Genomic DNA, 21,975 nt, shown 5'->3' with positions numbered 1-21,975 from the left:
AGTCATGAGCCAAATGGACTTAACGGATATTTATAGAACATTCTATCCTAAAGCAAAAGGATATACCTTCTTCTCAGCTCCTCATGGTACTTTCTCCAAAATTGACCATATAATTGGTCAAAAAACGGGCCTCAACAGGTACAGAAAGATAGAGATAATCCCATGCATGCTATCGGACCACCACGGCCTAAAACTGGTCTTCAATAACAATAAGGGAAGAATGCCCACATATACGTGGAAATTGAACAATGCTCTACTCAATGATAACCTGGTCAAGGAAGAAATAAAGAAAGAAATTAAAAACTTTTTAGAATTTAATGAAAATGAAGATACAACATACCCAAACTTATGGGACACAATGAAAGCTGTGCTAAGAGGAAAACTCATAGCGCTGAGTGCCTGCAGAAAGAAACAGGAAAGAGCATATGTCAGCAGCTTGACAGCACACCTAAAAGCTCTAGAACAAAAAGAAGCAAATACACCCAGGAGGAGTAGAAGGCAGGAAATAATCAAACTCAGAGCTGAAATCAACCAAGTAGAAACAAAAAGGACCATAGAAAGAATCAACAGAACCAAAAGTTGGTTCTTTGAGAAAATCAACAAGATAGATAAACCCTTAGCCAGACTAACGAGAGGACACAGAGAGTGCGTCCAAATTAACAAAATTAGAAATGAAAAGGGAGACATAACTACAGATTCAGAGGAAATTCAAAAAATCATCAGATCTTACTATAAAAACCTATATTCAACAAAATTTGAAAATCTTCAGGAAATGGACAATTTCCTAGACAGATACCAGGTATCGAAGTTAAATCAGGAACAGATAAACCAGTTAAACAACCCCATAACTCCTAAGGAAATAGAAGCAGTCATTAAAGGTCTTCCAACCAAAAAGAGCCCAGGTCCAGACGGGTTTAGTGCAGAATTCTATCAAACCTTCATAGAAGACCTCATACCAATATTATCCAAACTATTCCACAAAAGTGAAACAGATGGAGCACTACCGAATTCCTTCTACGAAGCCACAATTACTCTTATACCTAAACCACACAAAGACACAACAAAGAAAGAGAACTTCAGACCAATTTCCCTTATGAATATCGACGCAAAAATACTCAATAAAATTCTGGCAAACCGAATTCAAGAGCACATCAAAACAATCATCCACCATGATCAAGTAGGCTTCATCCCAGGCATGCAGGGATGGTTTAATATACGGAAAACCATCAACGTGATCCATCATATAAACAAACTGAAAGAACAAAACCACATGATCATTTCATTAGATGCTGAGAAAGCATTTGACAAAATTCAACACCCCTTCATGATAAAAGTCCTGGAAAGAATAGGAATTCAAGGCCCATACCTAAACATAGTAAAAGCCATATACAGCAAACCAGTTGCTAACATTAAACTAAATGGAGAGAAACTTGAAGCAATCCCACTAAAATCAGGGACTAGACAAGGCTGCCCACTCTCTCCCTACTTATTCAATATAGTTCTTGAAGTTCTAGCCAGAGCAATCAGACAACAAAAGGAGATCAAGGGGATACAGATCGGAAAAGAAGAAGTCAAAATATCACTATTTGCAGATGACATGATAGTATATTTAAGTGATCCCAAAAGTTCCACCAGAGAACTACTAAAGCTGATAAACAACTTCAGCAAAGTGGCTGGGTATAAAATTAACTCAAATAAATCAGTTGCCTTCCTCTATACAAAAGAGAAACAAGCCGAGAAAGAAATTAGGGAAACGACACCCTTCATAATAGACCCAAATAATATAAAGTACCTTGGTGTGACTTTAACCAAGCAAGTAAAAGATCTGTACAATAAGAACTTCAAGACACTGAGGAAAGAAATTGAAGAAGACCTCAGAAGATGGAAAGATCTCCCATGCTCATGGATTGGCAGGATTAATATAGTAAAAATGGCCATTTTACCAAAAGCAATCTACAGATTCAATGCAATCCCCATCAAAATACCAATCCAATTCTTCAAAGAGTTAGACAGAACAATTTGCAAATTCATCTGGAATAACAAAAAACCCAGGATAGCTAAAGCTATCCTCAACAATAAAAGGACTTCAGGGGGAATCACTATCCCTGAACTCAAGCAGTATTACAGAGCAATAGTGATAAAAACTGCATGGTATTGGTACAGAGACAGACAGATAGACCAATGGAATAGAATTGAAGACCCAGAAATGAACCCACACACCTATGGTCACTTGATTTTTGACAAAGGAGCCAAAACCATCCAATGGAAAAAAGATAGCATTTTCAGCAAATGGTGCTGGTTCAACTGGAGGGCAACATGTAGAAGAATGCAGATCGATCCATGCTTATCACCCTGTACAAAGCTTAAGTCCAAGTGGATCAAGGACCTCCACATCAAACCAGACACACTCAAACTAATAGAAGAAAAACTAGGGAAGCATCTGGAACACATGGGCACTGGAAAAAATTTCCTGAACAAAACACCAATGGCTTATGCTCTAAGATCAAGAATCGACAAATGGGATCTCATAAAACTACAAAGCTTCTGTAAGGCAAAGGACACGGTGGTTAGGACAAAACGGCAACCAACAGATTGGGAAAAGATCTTTACCAATCCTACAACAGATAGAGGCCTTATATCCAAAATATACAAAGAACTCAAGAAGTTAGACCGCAGGGAAACAAATAACCCTATTAAAAAATGGGGTTCAGAGCTAAACAAAGAATTCACAGCTGAGGAATGCCGAATGGCTGAGAAACACCTAAAGAAATGTTCCACATCTTTAGTCATAAGGGAAATGCAAATCAAAACAATACTGAGATTTCACCTCACACCAGTGAGAATGGCTAAGATCAAAAACTCAGGTGACAGCAGATGCTGGCGAGGATGTGGAGAAAGAGGAACACTCCTCCATTGTTGGTGGGATTGCAGACTGGTAAAACCATTCTGGAAATCAGTCTGGAGGTTCCTCAGAAAATTGGACATTGAACTGCCTGAGGATCCAGCTATACCTCTCTTGGGCATATACCCAAAAGATGCCTCAACATATAAAAGAGACACGTGCTCCACTATGTTCATCGCAGCCTTATTTATAATAGCCAGAAAATGGAAAGAACCGAGATGCCCTTCAACAGAGGAATGGATACAGAAAATGTGGTACATCTACACAATGGAATATTACTCAGCTATCAAAAACAACGAGTCTATGAAATTCGTAGGCAAATGGTTGGAACTGGAAAATATCATCCTGAGTGAGCTAACCCAATCACAGAAAGACATACATGGTATGCACTCATTGATAAGTGGCTATTAGCCCAAATGCTTGAATTACCCTAGATCCCTAGAACAAACGAAACTCAAGACGGATGATCAAAATGTGAATGCTTCACTCCTTCTTTAAATGAGGAAAAAGAATACCCTTGGCTGGGAAGGGAGAGGCAAAGATTAAAACAGAGACTGAAGGAACACCCATTCAGAGCCTGCCCCACAGGTGGCCCATACATATACAGCCACCCAATTGGACAAGATGGATGAAGCAAAGAAGTGCAGACCGACAGGAGCCGGATGTAGATCGCTCCTGAGAGACACAGACAGAATACAGCAAATACAGAGGCGAATGCCAGCAGCAAACCACTGAACTGAGAATAGGTCCCCCGTTGAAGGAATCAGAGAAAGAACTGGAAGAGCTTGAAGGGGCTCGAGACCCCAAAAGTACAACAATGTCAAGCAACCAGAGCTTCCAGGGACTAAGCCACTACCTAAAGACTATATATGGACTGACCCTGGACTCTGACCCCATAGGTAGCAATGAATATCCTAGTAAGAGCACCAGTGGAAGGGGAAGCCCTGGGTCCTGCTAAGACTGAACCCCCAGTGAACTAGACTATGGGGGGAGGGTGGCAATGGGGGGAGGGTTGGGAGGGGAACACCCATAAGGAAGGGGAGGGGGGAGGGGGATTTTGCCCGGAAACCGGGAAAGGGAATAACACTTGAAATGTATATAAGAAATACTCAAGTTAATAAAAAAAAAAAAAAAGATACACAACATACTATCTTTTAAGGACTCAGAGAGGAATTTCCTAACACACCTGGTTTGCATTGACCAGGTATTTCAACAGAATAGGGGAATACAGGTTTCTTAGAGAGAGAGAGAGAGAGAGAGAGAGAGAGAGAGAGAGAGAGAGAGAGAGAGAGAACAAAACAAGGACGTTGAAGCAAATTCCCATCCTCACTCAACTTTAGAATCTATGACTTGATAGCCCAATTTTCAGAAAACACTCTTTCAATTAACCCTGAAGTGGCTGTGTGCTCAGGGTTCCTGCAAATTGTAGCTTTGGTGGCCTCCCTGGAAGGCTACCTCCTCTGGTCCGTCAGGAGTAGCTTTTTCCTGATAGCCCTGGGAGGACTTAAAACACAGAGGTACAGGGAAAGCAGCACTCTGAAGGGAGTGTCAAAGTTCCGTAGCCCTACAACACTGCTTCTTCCCCTGGGAAGGTCTCACAATGTGACTGAATTTCCTTGGTCTAAAACATAAAGCTGATGTTCTATAAGCTCTCAGCAGTTAAGAGAAAAATAGAGTAACAACAGAGTCCCCCTCCCCGCTCTCTCTGTGGTTATAAGGAGGATATATATTACCATCTATGGCTGGTCTGAAGCTTGCCATGCAGAATTTGAACTCACAGATATCTACCTCCTTCTGATTCTCAGCTTGACTGCAACTTGTTATTTAGTTGATCCTGAACTTCTGATCCCCTGCCTCCATCTAACTAGTGTCGGGCTTACAGGCATGTAGTACCACACCCTATGTTTGTTATGGATGGAATCTAGGACTTTGTGCATATAAGCAAACGTTCTACCAGATAAGCTGTGTCCCATCTCCAGAACAAAATTTTAATAGGAATTAATACTATAGATTAACAATGGTGATCATATCAACTTTCAATTAACAAATAAATGTTTATTCAACACATTTAAAAGAAATCTAATGCCTGTCTTGATAGCTGGCATTAGTCATTCTTTTCAGAAGGGAAGAAGGGACCTTCTAGTGAATTCTCCATTCTTCCTTTTCATTTTGAGCACAGGTTTCCAGAAGCAAGCCTGCCAATGCTTATAATACTTGGCAAGTAAAATAAAAGATGGCAAATTGAACTGAATTTCCGATGAAGAGGGGGAAAAGGGATACTAACTCAAAAACTTAAAAAGAAAATCCCTACAAGATTTGTGCTTTCAGAACACGCACACCTGCAAGTTAATGGGCTCGAGACACCGAGACTTCAAGGGTCTCAAAATGCTCTCAGAACACTGAGGCTTTACTGACCATCCGCTGAGTTATTCAAGAGTCACGCACATCCACTTGCCAGCTGAAAGATCCTTAGGACCTGGACATCCAAGGGAGCGCAGCACGGCTCTGCTCTCTGTGTCACACAAGAGGCTCTTCAGTCTGGGAATGATTAAACTCTCAAGTGTCCAATTGCAGCTTAAGTTGATTTGAAATCACTTTAGAACTCTATTCCCTGGATATACTTTCAGATAGACAGACAGACACGGTGTCTCCTGTGGTCTGGCTTCCTTTAAACTCACTGTGTAGTGGAAACTAATCTTCAGCTTTTTGTTCTTTTGCCTCCACCTCCCCAGTGCTGGGACTATAAGCATTTGCCACCATACCTGTTTTATGGGGTTCTGGGATGGAACCCAGGCTTTTGTGTACATTAGCAAACACTCTACCGTCAGACACGTCCCCGGCCCTGATATTTTAAAGTTCTAAGGGAGAGCTAGTTACTAGGCAGGAAAAGAAAGGGTCACTCAGAAGATTCCCAGGTACCAGGAAATCAGCTAACTTTCAGGAAGGAGCCTGGGGCAAAGACAAGCAATTCCTCAGTAGGAAAATGTCCCTAGAACACAAGCATGAATCACATGAAAAGGAAATGTTATTTTCTTTCCCAACAGCAATGAAACATACCAGCAACTTCCCCTGTAATTGTATAAAGTTTCCTGCCGGGTTTAAACTCTGTGGGCTCCTCTTATATACCACACTGGCATATTTGAAATTCCGTTTCATTTTTCTTCCTAACATCGCTGCCACTGGTTTTACTAAAGATGGATGATAACCTCAGAGAACCTAGGCCTAGACCACTGAGACCAAGAGAGGACGCTGTGTAGATCTCAATCAGAGCCTCCTTTGAGCTGTGGACTCAGCATTAACGCTGGGCTCATCTGCTTACTAGCTCTTTCTCTCCAAGTGCCTAGGGGAATTCTGCTAATTATGACAATGGCCCCAGTCTACTATCATGTCTATTATTTAATTACAGCAAAATACTTATAACCTAATTAAAATATTTGTAATTTCTAACAGAAGATATTTTGATTATTTATCTTGACATGTAAAATAATTGTGTTATAATAGAAAATAAAACCAACTCTCTCTTTCTCTCTTTCTCCCTCCCTCCTTCCTTTACCCTCTTCTTCCCCTTCTATTCTCCCTTCTTCCTTCTAAACAGGAGTGACCATTCCTTCTTTTTAGCCTGGTGGATTAGCTGGGCACTTCTCTCTGGTAAGTTCATCACACAGTTCATTGAGTTCATCACCTGTGTTCTTTTAGTTCCATTTAGTCATTTGTGATTTCTCTGGAAAAACATTTATCTTTCTGTATAGATTCCTAGTGAAGATTTCATTAACAGTAGTAGATTCAAGAAGGAATGAAACTTCCATAAGATATCACAAATGGGACAACGCAATACACACACAAACACACACACATACATGCACACATACACACATATACGTTTTATAGTTATAAAAATAAGGTCATCCAACCCTGTGATCAATAACTTGTCATTTCCTTCTGTTTTATGGATATATCTCCTTGCCAAGAATATTTTTCCTTCCTTCCTTCCTTCCTTCCTTCCTTCCTTCCTTCCTTCCTTTCTTCCTATCTTCCTCCCTTTCCCCCTTTCTCTTTCTCTCTCCTTTCTTCCTTCCTTCCTTCCTTTCTTTCTCCCTCCCTCCCTTTCTCTTTCTTTCTTTCTTTTTCTTTCTTCCTCCCTCCCTCTCTTTCTTTCTCCTCCCTCCCTCCCTCCTTCCCTCCCTCCTTCCCTTCCTTCCTTTCTTCTTCCTTCTTTTCTCTCCCTTTTTCTTTCTTTCTTTCTTTCTTTCTTTCTTTCTTTCTTTCTTTCTTTCTTTCTTCCATAGTTTCTGTGGTGTTTAGGCTGATCTAGAACCCACTACTTAACCAAAACTGGTCTGGAACTCTCAGGCTTCTCTTGGTTTAGACTCCTGAGTGACAGGCATGTGCCATCACACCTAACTTCATCACCCTTTTTAAGGGCATCACCCTGTACTGGTGGATTTATGTCCAGCTACTTCTGAGCCTTCAGGTACTGGACTTTATGTAATAATCATGACTCAATCAGGAGACATCCTACTGCTAGAGAGGTGTGTTCAATAGACTTGGACAAATAGCAAAACTGTGGCAACCTCAGATGTGCACATTCAGCCCCAGAAAGGTCTAACACGCACAGTATGAGACAGAAAAGAAAAGTTGCAAACAATGTTATCAGGGGACCAGGAAGGGTGGGGGGAGGGAAGACATTTCACAGCTGACTGTGATGTCTCAATGAGTAGCAAAGATTCCATAGTAGGATTCTGCAAGTAGACAGGAAGAGAAAGGGGGCGGAGCACATAGGAAGAGCAGAATTGACCACGAAGAAATGTAAAGAAGAAACAGCAGACACCAAACAGCCAGCTATGCTTTTCACACTATAGCAGACACTGTTGGTCTGAAGTGCGTGGATTCTGACGAACACTAGGTTTTCATAACTGGAAGGCAGTGGTCAGCAGCTGTGGAGACAATGTAGAATCTCCAGATCCATCCTTGTCCAGGTTTGGAGTTTTTGCTTTCACCCCACCTTCTATTCCAGGACACAGGAACAGTACACTTAAGACAAACAGCAGGAATAGCAGAGAAGCCAGCACTGCTCAGGGAAGCTCTCCACAGTGCACCCCTCTGTGTTCTGGAGAGTTCCTTTCCTGCATGTTCTTTCCCTACAGATATCCTAAACTCACACAGCTTCGCTTCTCTCACTGTCTTTTGATTTTTAGAGAGTCCTTACTTTCTGAGTTTTAGAGAGTATCCTCACTTTCTAGCTGTCATATTCTTGCCTGGAAGATGAATATGTTTTTGGGTCTGAGTTTGGGGGAGTTCTGTGACGAGGGATGGTGGGGAGGGATATGGAGCGGGGGTAGGCACATGTACCACTGAACATCAAATGGTTTTCTCAGCTCGTTGAGCACTTCCCACTGGGGGTATGACACACATCAACATCTGGAAAGTATCCAGTGGTATGTATGCTCTCTGCAGAAGTCCATCAGGCTTTGGAGTTCTAGTGGTGGCTTCCTGAGCCAGTTTGCACAGCTCAATGAACATAAGTGACAGTAAGACACTGTTTCCAACACTGATATAAAATTCTAAGACTCTAGATTGTTTCTCCATATCTTATTTTCAAACAAAGAGCTACCAGGCAGGAACGAAGAAATCTCTAGCTTTTCATTTTAGGCGTGGGATAGGGAACATGGTTGGTCCTACTGCTGGGGACCTGGGAAGGCAGGGGTCCCTTGACTCCTTACTTGCTCTTTCTGTTCAGGTATCTGCAAGAATAAACACTTTACAGCCAAAGGCATTGTCTTCACAATAACAGGAAACACATTCCCCAGATAAAGAGAGGCAAGAAAAAGTCCACATTTTACTGAGGATCACTGGAGGACGAAGCAGCATTTCTCAGCATCGTATAGTAAATCACACGGCTCGCAGCCTCTGAGCCATGAAACCCATGCTGCTGCTTGCCATGATTGCGCACAACTGGCCATTGGTAATGTAATGTGGAAAACCTCATTTCCAAAATGAAAATCTGCCTTGCTCAATAAAATACGGCCCTGAGAGTGCGCATTGGCAAGGGAGCATTTATCAGCTTTTAATGCTCCCCTGGCAGGCCAGCACAACAGCCTGAGAAAATAAAGGACAAAGAGCTGAGGTCTGATTAAAAACCGGAAAGTCTGCTTGTGAGGGGAAGACAGGGCAGACTTTCTTCAGAACATCTCTGATGACTCAAGGCTGTTTAATTCATCAGTTGATACTAAAGCTAAAGAAAATATTTTTAAGTAATTGTCTCATTTCCTTAGATAAAACACATGTTTTCTGACCTAGCCAGGCATGTAGACCTCAGCTATTCTAGTCTGAGTGGGGCTGATTCACGGCATCTGACCATTGTCTGCTTGAAACTCAGGATCTCTGGCTTCTTATAGATGCTTATCAGAACACAGCCATCTAAGGTTAATAACGTAATCCTCGGATAATTAATAACATAATTCTCCATCTATATTATTTTGTCACGATTATCGTCTTACATAGAAAAAATGCTGATAATTAAATTTGTTCTTTTTAATAGAAAATCTTCATTGCAGCTTCTGCGTTTAGGGTATTTCATTTAAGGACTAAAACAATGTGTTACCTCCTTCAAGCCACCTATCAAACAAGGAAAGTTTTATGGACAAATAAACTGACAAAGTGACATATTCCCTTGTCCAGAGCCACCCTGTGTGGCCCATGATGCCCCATGCTGCTCCTCAAGCTTTGAGGCAGCAAAAATATGATCCAACAGCCTTTCTTTGGAAATTAAATATTCTGTGCAGTTATGGGAAATGTGAGGCCATCTGTGGCTACCTTGTTGATTAGTTTAAACTGAACAGAGGGCTACTGGAAGAGTTTACTTTGAATATTCTTATATGGTGGAAAAATAAACTGATAGTTACAGATTTTTTTAAAGTTCAAGACAAAGAAGTTGTGTCTAATTTCTGGACACTCTTCTATTTTCGTGTTAATCTGCAACCATTAGCAACCAGTTTAAAAAGAAAAATTTAATTCTGAGGTAGTCTTTGACAAACAAGCAGTTCCAGTTGGTACTTGTCAGGGTTCATGAGAAAGAAGCAAAAGGAATAGCAAAATCTCACCCAGTTGCCTACCAGAGATTAATATTGCTCTTCTGTCTTTTATCTCTTGGCAGACTTCACTCAGAGAACAAGGGTGACTTTCTTATTCAGACTCCAACACACCACACACACACACATACACACACACACACAGGCATACACCATACATAGACATGTGAATTCATACACACAGACATAGATGTCACACATATCACACACATAGGTATGTAGATACACATATACGTAGACACACATCACACACAGTGGTATATAGATACACACGTAGACACACATACCACATAATGAAGCACACACCATTCATACAGACACATAGACATACCACACATAGATACACACACTGGCCCCACTCTCTTTTGTGGGCCTTTGTGAAATGTAGGGATCTAGATACGAAGCAGCTTATAGTAACAGAGACAAGGGCAGCCTCACTGTGATTTAGCTCTTAGCACCATACATTGCGCTGGTGAATTATTTTTCTCTGCTCCTGGGATCCCAGGCATTCCCAGGAAGGAGAGAAGCACTCCCTGAGATTCTGCTTTTGTGCCTTTGAGCCAGTAACACTTGCCTCCATCTTGTAAGAAGCTTTATGTCTACACTAGAAACAAAGCACTTTGAGAAAACATTAGACTAATGGTGTGCGGCTCTCCCCAGGTCCCCTCTGCTGTTCAGATGCCACATTGGCTCCTCAAACATTGAGGACAGGTCATCAAGTGTGAACGGCAGCTTGAACCTGTGCAGGGCATCCTACCCTGAAAAGAAGGCAGTGGCTGGCAGTTACTCATTTACAGTGCAAGTAAGTGTTCGGTTATGTCTATGTTTGTTGTGAGGGTTAAAAGAAGGGAAAGTTACAAGATGTTTGTCCTGCAATAAGAGAGAGAAAAGCCAAGTAAACAACAACAAAAATCTGAGTACAGAGTATACAGGCTTCAGTGAACTGCTCAGCAGATTCTGGGAAAAGCAGGAGGTTATGGGTAGGGACGTCATGGCCAAAGGCAGAGACCTAGGAAGTGGTTGTGTAGCTTTGACAAGAAAGAACAACCTGGCTAAACAACTCAATTAACTGATTCCAATTCAAGCTTTGATTTCTTCCTCTCTTTAACAGGAAACAGTTACTTCTCATGTTATTAAGAGGACTATTTGAGGACATATAATACACACCCCTACACCAGGGCCATTAGATTGTGAAGATATGTTTTGTATTTGGGGTGTGTGTGTGTGTGTGTGTGTGTGTGTGTGTGTGTAAATTGTGACTTCTCTGAAGGAGTGAGTCTTCTACAGTTTTATTCATCTGCTAATCCTTAGCAGATGGCACCAGTGTTCCCCGTGTTTAAATTCAACACTGTTCTAAGTCCATCATGGTTGGCAAGATCTGAAACCCCTTTCTTCCAAACAAAAGGCAATTGTGTGATATTAAAGTCGACAAGAAAGTGTCTAGGCCACTAGCCGTAGGGTGGAATGCGGTTACTCTTATCCTCATATTTTGCACTGTGACTATAACAACTCTCCATAAGCTTTCCGGTCCTTTTGAAAGGCTGCTACTTAAAGCTTGAGTGCCATTGAGTCTTCTTGGTTGGGTCCACCCTGTATGGAGTGGTCCTTGTTATTCATTTCTCAAATGGCCTCTCATGAACTTAGAGTCTCTTCTGGAAGTTAGCTAAATGGGCAGCAGAGATGCAATAGCTCTTCCACTGTATCTACACAGACTCAAAAACTTGGTCCCGGCCACTCACATTCCTGTTAAGAAGCAAAGACAAGCCTGAAACCCTATGGTGTTTATGTTTGAGCTGGGGCTGGGACTCCCTCATACCTTTCTTATACTTTGGCAAAAGCAACATCAAAACCTCTGCATCACCGAAAGTCATAAGGTTCACCTAATTTTCAATCTGTAAGGTATCATTGTGGGGCTACAATAATCAGGCAGACTTCAGGCAGAAGCAGATCTAAGCTGAATCCAAGGTATATCAAAAAACACAGACAGATAGACAGACACAGACATACACACAGATACACACACACTCTCCTTCCTAGTTTCCTGGCAATTTAAAAAGATTTCAAACTCAAACAATCAAGAAGAGATTAAATACAGAGAAGGAATCTTTCTGTTTAAAATGCTTTTCTGGGGCTAGGAACATGGCTTGGTCAATGAAGTAATGCTGTGCAAGCATAAGGACCTGAGTTTGACTGCCCAAAGCCCACAGAAAGAGCTGTTACAATGGCACACACTTACTACCTCAGCACAAGGAAGGGAGATACAGAAGGATCTCTGTAGCTCACTGGTCAGCCAGTTTAACCTATCTGGTGAGTTCTAGGTCTGCGAGACACTGTCTGAAACACAAGGTGAGATGCTCCTAAGGAATGACACTTGAGGATATCTTTTGGCCTCTATATGTGTGCACGCATAAGTGCACACCTGTCTATACACATACGTGTCACCCCTTCCCCCAATACAACGTAGTTGTTCTATTCTGCCCATATGAGTCTTTTTGCTACATTGGGATGATTCCTAAGTGACCAGAGATAAGCAATTATACTCAGCAGCTGCCTGTCCCACAGTCAATTATGCCTTTAATTTCTCCTTTGCCTAAAATCTTGGTTTAGAAAACAAATGGGGTATGGGGGAAATTTCTGGAAACTAAAGGCTTGCAGGTGGGAGTAATGGCCTCCACCAGTCATTTGCCCTATAAACTCTGACAGCTTCCTTTCACATGTTTTCCATGTACTTCTTCACTGATGTAGGTGGGCCTCTCTCGGTAATGAGAGTTTCATGTGCTGATGGAGTGGCTGTGAGTTCAGGTGTCGAGAAAACTCCTTCACTTGGCATAAAACATCCTTCCAGGAGCTGACAGAATCACTGAACCTGAGGTTAGAATGAATGTGGCCCAGAGACAAGACAGAAGAGAAGGATCAGGCTGCTTGGTGCCAACTGTCACAAATTGTGTGCAGTCTCTGGAGGAAAGACCATCGGTCTATGTTTTGTTTTGTTTGTTAGCCCGAGGCAGGGTTTGGCTAAGTAGCCCTGCCTGTCTTCCTACTTGAGGCTTCTTCCCCTAGAGCCCTAGCATTACTGGCATGGGTCACTACCCTCAGCCCAATCATTTTGAGGACAGATAAATGAGGCTGTGACTGCATTTTCCTGCTAGAAACCTTACTAACTCATTGCTATACTGATTCTTTTCCTGAGAATCATTTATAAAGGGGATGGTTAAGGCTTTCTAAAGCATGTTTTCAAAGAATGACTAAGATTGTGACTTGAACTCATAGTGGATGAGCTGAACAAAACACAGGCTGTGGCAGAGAAAGAGCATCCACTGGGACCTGCCTGAATGGAGTCTGCAATGGAGACAAAGAAGGAGGCATATTCCAGAGAGCTGCAATTGTCTGCTTCACTCCAAAGCAAGGGACAAAGTGGCAACACAGCACTATGAGACCCACATGCCTCCTTCACAGTCCAAATGCAATCATCTCACACAACTGCAAATTATTTCCATGTTTCGAGAAAAAATCCAGATTGCTAATTTCAAGCATTTGAGCCCAGGTCACATAATGCAAACAATAAATATGCCTGACTTGTTAAACCACAGGACACGAGCGAGCACAGACTTCATGCAGGAGTATTGTGCTGTTTGTCCCTTTCCTACCTCAGCTGGGAGTCTCTGACATACCAGAACAGTGACTGGCATTCATCGACTGGACCCATTCTAGTGTGTGTGTGTGTGTGTGTGTGTGCGTGTGTGTGTGTGTGTACATGCATACACACTTGCATGTGTGTGTGGAAATTTGAGGCTAATATCATGTGTCATCCTCAATCTCTTTTTCACCTTAGTTTTGAGACATTGTCTTTCTCACCTATTTGGCTGGGTTAACAGGTCAAAAGACCTTCCTGTCCTCTCCTCCCCATCATGGAGATTCTAGGTACATACTGTCACTCGGACTTTTTCTGTGGGTCCTGGGAATCAAACTTAGTTCCCCACACTTGTGTGGAAACCAGTTTCCTGGCTGAGTTATGGTTGGACACTTCAACCATATGCTTGGCAATGATAAGAGGTCACCTGTCTGATGCAGGTAGTCAGGCTGCAAGGGATATAAACATATAAGGAGTGAAGGAGGCACTTCTTGGCAGAGACACAGAGCTAAAAATGCTTTGGAATGCTTCAAAGAACCTAGCAGGTTTTCTGATCAGGGAGAATTCAATTACATGGTAGTTATACTCTGAGATGCAAAGTTAAAGGATTATAGCACATCACTCCACACGATCTTAATTAAAATGCCAGAAATTAAAAAGAAATGGAATGATGATTCTTAATCTGTATGATTTGTGTCTGATAAAAGACTTTAATTGAGATGAATCTAAAATGAGACACACAAACACCCTAAATCTAGACATTTTGTAGGAAGTGACTTAGAAACCAGATTTTTATGTAAAGTGTTCTGGAAAGCAGAAGTGTTTCCCTCTAAGAGAGCTAGGCTACTGCATTGTGAAGTTGACAAGTGTAGCTGAGTTTCCAGGTGTAATCATGCATTCCTGTCTCATATTCCCAGCCAGACATAGAACATCCAGCAGAAGTCTTGAAAAATGATCTTTATGGATATTGCACTAAATGAGATTTGTCTACTTAATAGCCAGTTAATCTTAGAGAAAACATACTAAACACACAAAAATGTACTGTCTGCCTTCCTTCTCTTCTATGTCATATGCACCTATGTGTATGCATATTTTACATGTGTACAAGTGTACAAGATTTTTAAAAATATGTTGGATAACTGCTAAATAAATTATTTCATTATGGTATGGATGCCTTCCAAATAAATAATTATGCCAATATAAATGCATGCAGTCATTGGAAACATGCTAAACTATAGGAATAATATAATATTTACACTATGAAATATCAATTGAAATTAGCAACACCTAGTCTGGATTTTAAAAAATACTTAAAAAGTTTAAGTTATCATATATGATGATTAAAATTGTCAACTTGACAATAGAATCGCCTAGGAGAAGACAAAGCTCTGAGGATGTCTGTGAGGGAGTTTCTAGGTTAGGCAGACTGAAGGAGTAGATCCTGCCCAAACTGTGGGTGGCACCATTCCATCAAATGGGTTCTGGACTGTAGGAAAAGGAGAAAGCTAAGCATCAGCATCATCTCTTTCTCTGCTTCCTGACTGTGGATACAATGTGACACACCATCTTTCTGCTTCCTGACTGTGGATACAATGTGACACACCATCTTTCTGCTTCCTGACTGTGGATACAATGTGACACACCATCTTTCTGCTTCCTGACTGTGGATACAATGTGACACACCATCTCTCTGCTTCCTGACTGTGGATACAATGTGACACACCATCTTTCTGCTTCCTGACTGTGGATACAATGTGACACACCATCTCTCTGCTTCCTGATTGTGGATACAATGTGACACACCATCTCTCTGCTTCCTGACTGTGGATACAATGTGACAATTGTGTGTCTCCTGTCCTTGTAGTCATTCCATCTCCATTATGGTGAATTATACCCCCAAACTGTGAGCCAAAATAAAGCCTCTTCCCTTGAGCTACTTACATCAGGTGGTGTCACAGGGATGAGAAAAGCAACTGACACACCACATGGAGTCATGAGTTCCGTTGTGGATCTTTCATTAGAACGGATTTTCTGGGAAATGTTTAAATAAGCACCAAATTTAGCTCACCACATGCATACTTGCTTTGTTAAAATTAGGAACTTAAAAAGTTATCTCTTTTCTTTTTCCTATAAGCTCCACATGCTTCTTAATATAGCAAAAGGATTCATCACGATTTCACATTTCTTATGATTTCCTCACTTTTCATTATCCTGAGTATTTCCCAGTAGAAATTTGGTATTTAATTCCCAGAGACTCTCAAACTGAAGGCCCTGCTTAAGTTCTTTCTCCTGTAGCTAGGAGCCTAGCTGGGTCTGGTCTTTCTCTAGTCTAAGGTGGGATTTACTGGCTTTCACAGTATGTAAACACTTCAAGTCTAGAAGCCAGAGACAGCCAATGTTCTTCTTCAGGAAGCTGGTGTGCTCAGGAGTGAACATGGCTTTTGTTTAAGGAGAGACGAGACTGGGTATTGGTCAAACTTTAAGGTGGAAGCAGACTGTAGTAGTAGGTAAGCCGAGCCTTGCAGAAACTTTCTACAGGACTGGAGACACATAAGATGCAAATACAGGGCCTTCTTCTTGTCACCATGAACTGTATGTCCCTGTAAACTAGCTCAGAAGAATCAAGGGGAACAGACCCACCACAAGCAGAGTTTCAGCATGAATTCCTCAGATGAGCTTTGTGGTCAAAGCAGCCCAAACAATTACTTGATCTAAGGGGAAAAAAACTTTCTTAATGGAAAAAAAATTAGCTGCATGCTGCCTCACGCCATTATCAATAGTGTTTAAAATGAGTTCCAGCTACGCTCCAACATACTTATATTTTCATCTCAGGCAAGCTCAGAGCACTGCCCGATCAAGTACATTTATTTTTAATAGAATCATGGAATCTTAAATGCTTGAAAGGCCCAGAGAAGCTGTCTCATCCAATCACCTACCCCCTGAAGAACAGTATCGATAGCCCTCCCAGGCTTGCTAAAAGAATGAAAGGGCTTGTTTATTCTCTTTGCTAGATCCATAAAATGTAGTCAGAAGTTTAAAGCATTAGAAATGTAAGGAAAATAAAACTTTGCTGGAATGAAGGCTTTGTTCTCCTGACACAAGGCAATTAGAAAAATGTCGTAAATGCATTTTTAACCCCTTGAGGAAAAGAGAAAAAAATTAAAGCACAAGACACATGCACAAGTGCACATGTGATTATTCTTAGTCATAATGTGTGAAATTAGTCTCGAATGCCTACTCTCGTCAACTGCTGGAAATACAAAAGCATAATGCATTTTATTACTATTGGGATATACAAAGCATTTTAAAATTTAATGTAGTTTTCTCTCTTTATTGGAACCTAGAGTTGAATGAGATTAGATGGCTAAGGGAGGGGAGAGAAAGGGTGAAGAAAGGAAATAACCCATCTATGCATGTACGTTTGTGTGTGAATGCATACAGGCACAGGTATTTGGGTGTACATGTGTGTTTAGGTATGCTCACATGTGTACATGTATTTTGTACACATATATGTTTGAGTGTGCTTGTATATGGAAGGTGTGTGCACTTGGGTATGCATACACTCACTTGAATATCAGTCTCTTTTCAGGTCAAGCAACCCAAATTACTCTTTTGATGTTGACCAAAATTTTCATGATGTAGAGCTGTTCAGTGATGTATTAACCAAGAGGTGTTGCATCTCCATCCATATCTAAGCCTGGGTACAAGGGTGCAAACCTCTCTCCCATCAATGAAGAAGGTATCTGTAGATATGCTAGAAGTTTCAACCTAGGGGTTCTTCCCAGTTCTGAAGAACATATTTGGTTTTGCTCTGGGGTTTCCAAACTACAATATGAAAGTTATTTAAAGTTTAAGAATGAGTGTGTTACATTACACACGGCATAAATGTAGCCGTTGCTCCTAAATGCTGACATTAACACACGCTGTAAAAGGTACAATAATTACCACTGGGACAGAAATCAACAAACCTCACCAAAGGAATTTCCTAAAACTGCTATCATAAAATCTGTGCACATTATGGATTTCATTAACATTTTACTCCCGGAGGATTCCCAACTGTATAATAACAGAAGTTCTTTAAATTTTCAGTACTGCAGACAGGAACAGTTTTTCACCCAAAACAGATGTGAAACCATCAGCCGTCCCTTCTCATTGGTCCACAGATTTGGTGCTGGCTGGTAACTGAGAGCACTTAATGGGCTGTCATTTAGGTAACCAATATAAAAATGTAGTATTATTTCCCATGAAAAGATAAATTAATAAATAATAGGCAGGTGTTGTAACCTCTGTTCCCTACTCTGGAATATGTTGGAAGTTAAAAGACAATAACAATAAACTTTTTGATTGACATACTTCAGGAGACCTAAAATATGTCTGTGTGTAACATTTCACATGTGCAGGAGAGCTAATTTCATTCTCATTTTGCTAAGATTTTTGTCACTATGACGGACAATTTCATCCTGTGTTTCTCTTCCTCAGACTCATTCTTTTTTTTTCCCCTCAGACTCAGAGCTAAGAAGCTCTGAATTTTTAGTGTGATTGCATAGTGATCTAGAATAACATCTGTATTTATTTAGCTAAAAACACTTCACTTTAAAAAAAACTAAAAATAGAGAAACTTAAGATAAACAACAAAGGGAATAGAGATATGATCTTTCCCGAATAGGGTAAACAAATATATGTATATTTTTGGGAAACTAAAGAAACCAGACCCCAGTTTAAAGAGCATCAAGCATCTAGTAACTTCAGACACACGCACACACACACACCCTCTCAAACCCCAGTAGCAAACCACTTGCCATTCAGAAGCCGATCCATCTTATGATTTAACACCTGAGTTCAGAATACTGTGAATAACCAACCTCTTGATGGTTATTTTTTTGGGGGTAGGGGAAGGCTGGGCATGAAAAAAGTGAACATCTACACAAATGCCTTTTTTTAGTCAAAACTATTGTGTGGGAAGGCACATGACCCGCTTGGGCACTGCTCATCAGCCTGCAAATCACAGAGAAGTTTCTATGCCTTCAACCTACCTATTCTACACAGTTTGAGCCCTGCCCACACTAAGAAATTTCTTCACATATCAGTCCTATGTCAAAGTTGTAGTGTCTGCAGTAATGAATCTAGTTAATAGACACCATCTTCCAACCAGTAACTGAGCAGCGGCCAGTTGGGATTCAAAGTCCTATTATTCCTCAGGAATAATACAAGCTCTACATAGCTTACTAAGAGCTGAGTAGTAACAAGGGTGTCAACGTTCTGATTTGCTGCATAGTCTTGCAAATCTCTGGACCTTTAGGCCTGGGCAAACAAAAGGAAATGATGTTACCACCAATTTTTGGTCCTATGCTTCGAGTTGAGATGTCCTAGGAAGGATAAGTAATCTCTCCTAGGTTGTGACTGCGAATGGTGAATGTAGGTTTCAAAAAGGACGCTGCCGTTTCAATAATGAGAAGGCGAAGCTGCACTTACCCTTTCAGGACAGTTCTAAATGAACAACAGCAGGCCTTTCAACATTATTTGCAAACATTATTCATGCTCTCTAGGGGGCGTTGACATGAAATACCCATTAGCAAAGTCATTTGTTTGATTTCTAAAACAGAATTAGTCGGTCAACTTAACCAAAATTATTCAAACCATATTGGTAACTTCTATGGGACAAAACAGTCAGTGAAAATATTGAAACAATTAATGTTACATGAATTCCTGTTTACCCACAATCGTATCCACCCCTGAAACTCTAAAATTAATGCATCTCTATTTATGACCTTCAAATAACCTGTAATGTTAAAGGCCAAAGTCTGAGAGGCAATTTTAGGAAATGTGGCTCAGGGGACAGGAGCTTCTGCAACAATGAGCTCCTGGATTTTGGCCTGAACACAGACTAAGTATCAGACCTGCGCAAAAGACTGGTCTGTGCAGGAAGCAGAAGACAGTGTAAGTTCATAGTAAAGGAATTTGCCAAGACTCATCTGGCGGAATATTTTAAAGAACATTTTATATACCTTCCAGGTAAACATTTAGAGTACTAACATTAGTTGCAACACACCACACACACACACACACACACACACACACACACACACACACACGACTGCACACTGAACTGAACACCTGTACTTTCCTAATTTGGCTAAGACTATATTTTACAAGCATCATTCCACATTTGGGAAACCTAGTGAGCTATTTCTGTCAGTTCTCTAGTTACAGATTTATAAAGTATCATTTTATTGTAATTTCAGCCATTTGCTAGTGATCTGAATGAGTCAATGCACCCCCTAGAGTGTCTGGTTTGTAAACACAGAATGTTTACAGTCAGAATAACCCTGCTGTATACACATTCTGGATTAGTCAATTTGGCAGATGGGAGAGATCAGGAAGAAAGCATTACAGATTGCAAACCCAAAAGATGCTGGCGATTTCTCGAAGACTTGAAAATGGTTCCAAATGAGGTTCTTGCTCCATACCTAACACCTGAGAACAAAGGATCAGTCCAGAAAGTACAAAGGGAAAGAAAATGCTGTCTAAAATTTGTTAACACGAATAGCTATCTATGTCTTTATGATAAATCATGTCAGCTTCTAACTTTCAATTTGGGGATACTCTCAAGGTTGCAAGCAAGGGCTTCCAATCAAATACTTTGAACTGAATAGGCAAGTATTTTTTTCTACCTAAAAGATGATTAAAATGTGTATTAATGTTGATTGCCAGGTGAAACCTTTATTTCATTTGGTCCTGGAAAGATCCAACTAGTTTTGTCTTCTCTTAAAGACAATTCAGTTCTTGTGTGTATATGTTGTGTGTGTGTGTAGAGGTCAGAGATGAAGCATGGGTCTGTCCCCCTTGCTTTTTGAGACAGGATCTCTCATTTGCCTGGAGTTCTCCAAATGGGCTAGACTGAGAGAACAGCCAACCCCAGGGATCCTCCTATTTTCTCCTCATCAATGCTGGGATTACAGTCAACTTCCATTATAGAAGGCTGTTTTACATAGATTCAAGGTGGAACTTAGGACCTCATGCTTGCACAGCTATCTGCCCAGTCCCTGTCCCACGCTTCAAGTTTTCTCAGATTCCAATACCAGCAAGTTATAACTGACTACTGTTTTCCTAGAGGCACATTCAGGTGTGAATTATCCACACTAGGACTAACTTACCAAACAACAAAATGTGGCTATGAAGTCAACTGCTTTCTGCTCCTTTGGAGTACTCAGAGCCATAAATAAGCTGTTTCAAATTTTCTTTTTCCACAAAAGACAATGCCCTCCCATTTGGAGAAAAATGAAGTTTCAGCCTGAGTTGATTTATCAAATAATTCTATTTCTAAAGTCACTGGGGGGTGGTGGCAATCGATTATTCCCTGGTGCCATTTTTATTTATCAGGGATCAGCAGAGTTCATCTTCCACCCAGCCTTGTGTCTCTTGCTGTAACGTTTATTTTTTATTTTTTTTTATCTCCTGGCATTTTAATCAGGGAAAGTCACAGTTGTTTTGAGGAAAATGCTCCCAAGAGCTTTAATTAAAGCTGGAAGGATAAATCTGTTTACAGTGTGGTGAACACCATCATTAATAAAACATTGGAATAATTAACAAATTAAATTCTGCTTTGTGTGTGAGTGGTTATGGTTGGGATCTATGAGACTATGTTTCTTGAACAAACACAACCTGATATGTACTTTGCGTGGAAGAAAAGAAAAACAAGCCCGTGTCTCCTTGAGATTCTTAGTGCTTGGCTGGGGGTGCCTCTGTGACTAAAGGCCATGTCACTGTTTTGTAGGGAAAGAACCGTATTTCCATGAGTCTAAGGCTAGGCTCTAATGATGCACACAAAAATAAGGATTTTGTTTGCAGCACAGATACAATGAAAGGAAGACTATACTCAATAACATAAGCACCCTAGAATACATACCACAAGATGGAGTGTTCTGGGGGGAAAAGTGAGCAAATCTTATAGTGTGCTCAACTGTGTTCACTGACAAGAGGTTTTTGTGAAGTGGCCTTGAGCAGGGTGTGGCTATTGGAGAGCCTTCCAGTCAGGACTTCCCTTCTTCTTCTGTCTTACCAGGCGGCTCTTTGTCTTGTTTTGAAGCTTCCTGCAGACAACGGATCTCAAAGGAAGCGCCAGTGTAGATGTTCATATCCATGGCTAACGATGTATTGTTGTTTTTTAAAAAAAAATGTTACGTGGTAATTTCCTAGAGAAAACAATGGGAACTGAAGGCTGTTCCTGTCTTTAAGGAAAGCCAGTTTCCAATGTTGCTTTATTAACTTAACACATGCAAGTATTTGTTCTAGTTGTTGCTACAGCAACGTGTTTTGTGGGGGCATATATTTCATGCAAAATGGGATAAAGCTGA

The 21,975-nt window shown here is 40.8% G+C and overlaps 1 protein-coding gene and 1 long non-coding RNA gene across 12 annotated transcripts in view; one reads left to right on the top strand and one right to left on the bottom strand.

Moving 5' to 3' along the window:
- Window positions 1–21,975, bottom strand: part of Nrp1 (neuropilin 1) — a 155,149-nt gene that overhangs the window by 52,819 nt on the left and 80,355 nt on the right. The gene's annotated exons all lie outside the window — the stretch shown is intronic.
- The window catches only part of LOC102548537 (uncharacterized), a 60,697-nt gene continuing 45,208 nt past the window's right edge, over window positions 6,487–21,975 (top strand). For all 6 annotated transcript variants that reach the window (XR_005496966.2, XR_010060292.1, XR_005496964.2 and 3 more), the window contains exons 1-2: window positions 6,487–7,878; window positions 10,651–10,792. This is a non-coding gene — a long non-coding RNA (uncharacterized LOC102548537). The remainder of the gene's footprint in view (window positions 7,879–10,650; window positions 10,793–21,975) is intronic.

This window comes from Rattus norvegicus, chromosome 19, assembly GCF_036323735.1.
Source record: "Rattus norvegicus strain BN/NHsdMcwi chromosome 19, GRCr8, whole genome shotgun sequence".
In the NCBI taxonomy this organism is placed as follows: Eukaryota; Metazoa; Chordata; class Mammalia; order Rodentia; family Muridae; genus Rattus; species Rattus norvegicus.
This window is presented reverse-complemented; position numbering and strand designations above follow the sequence as displayed.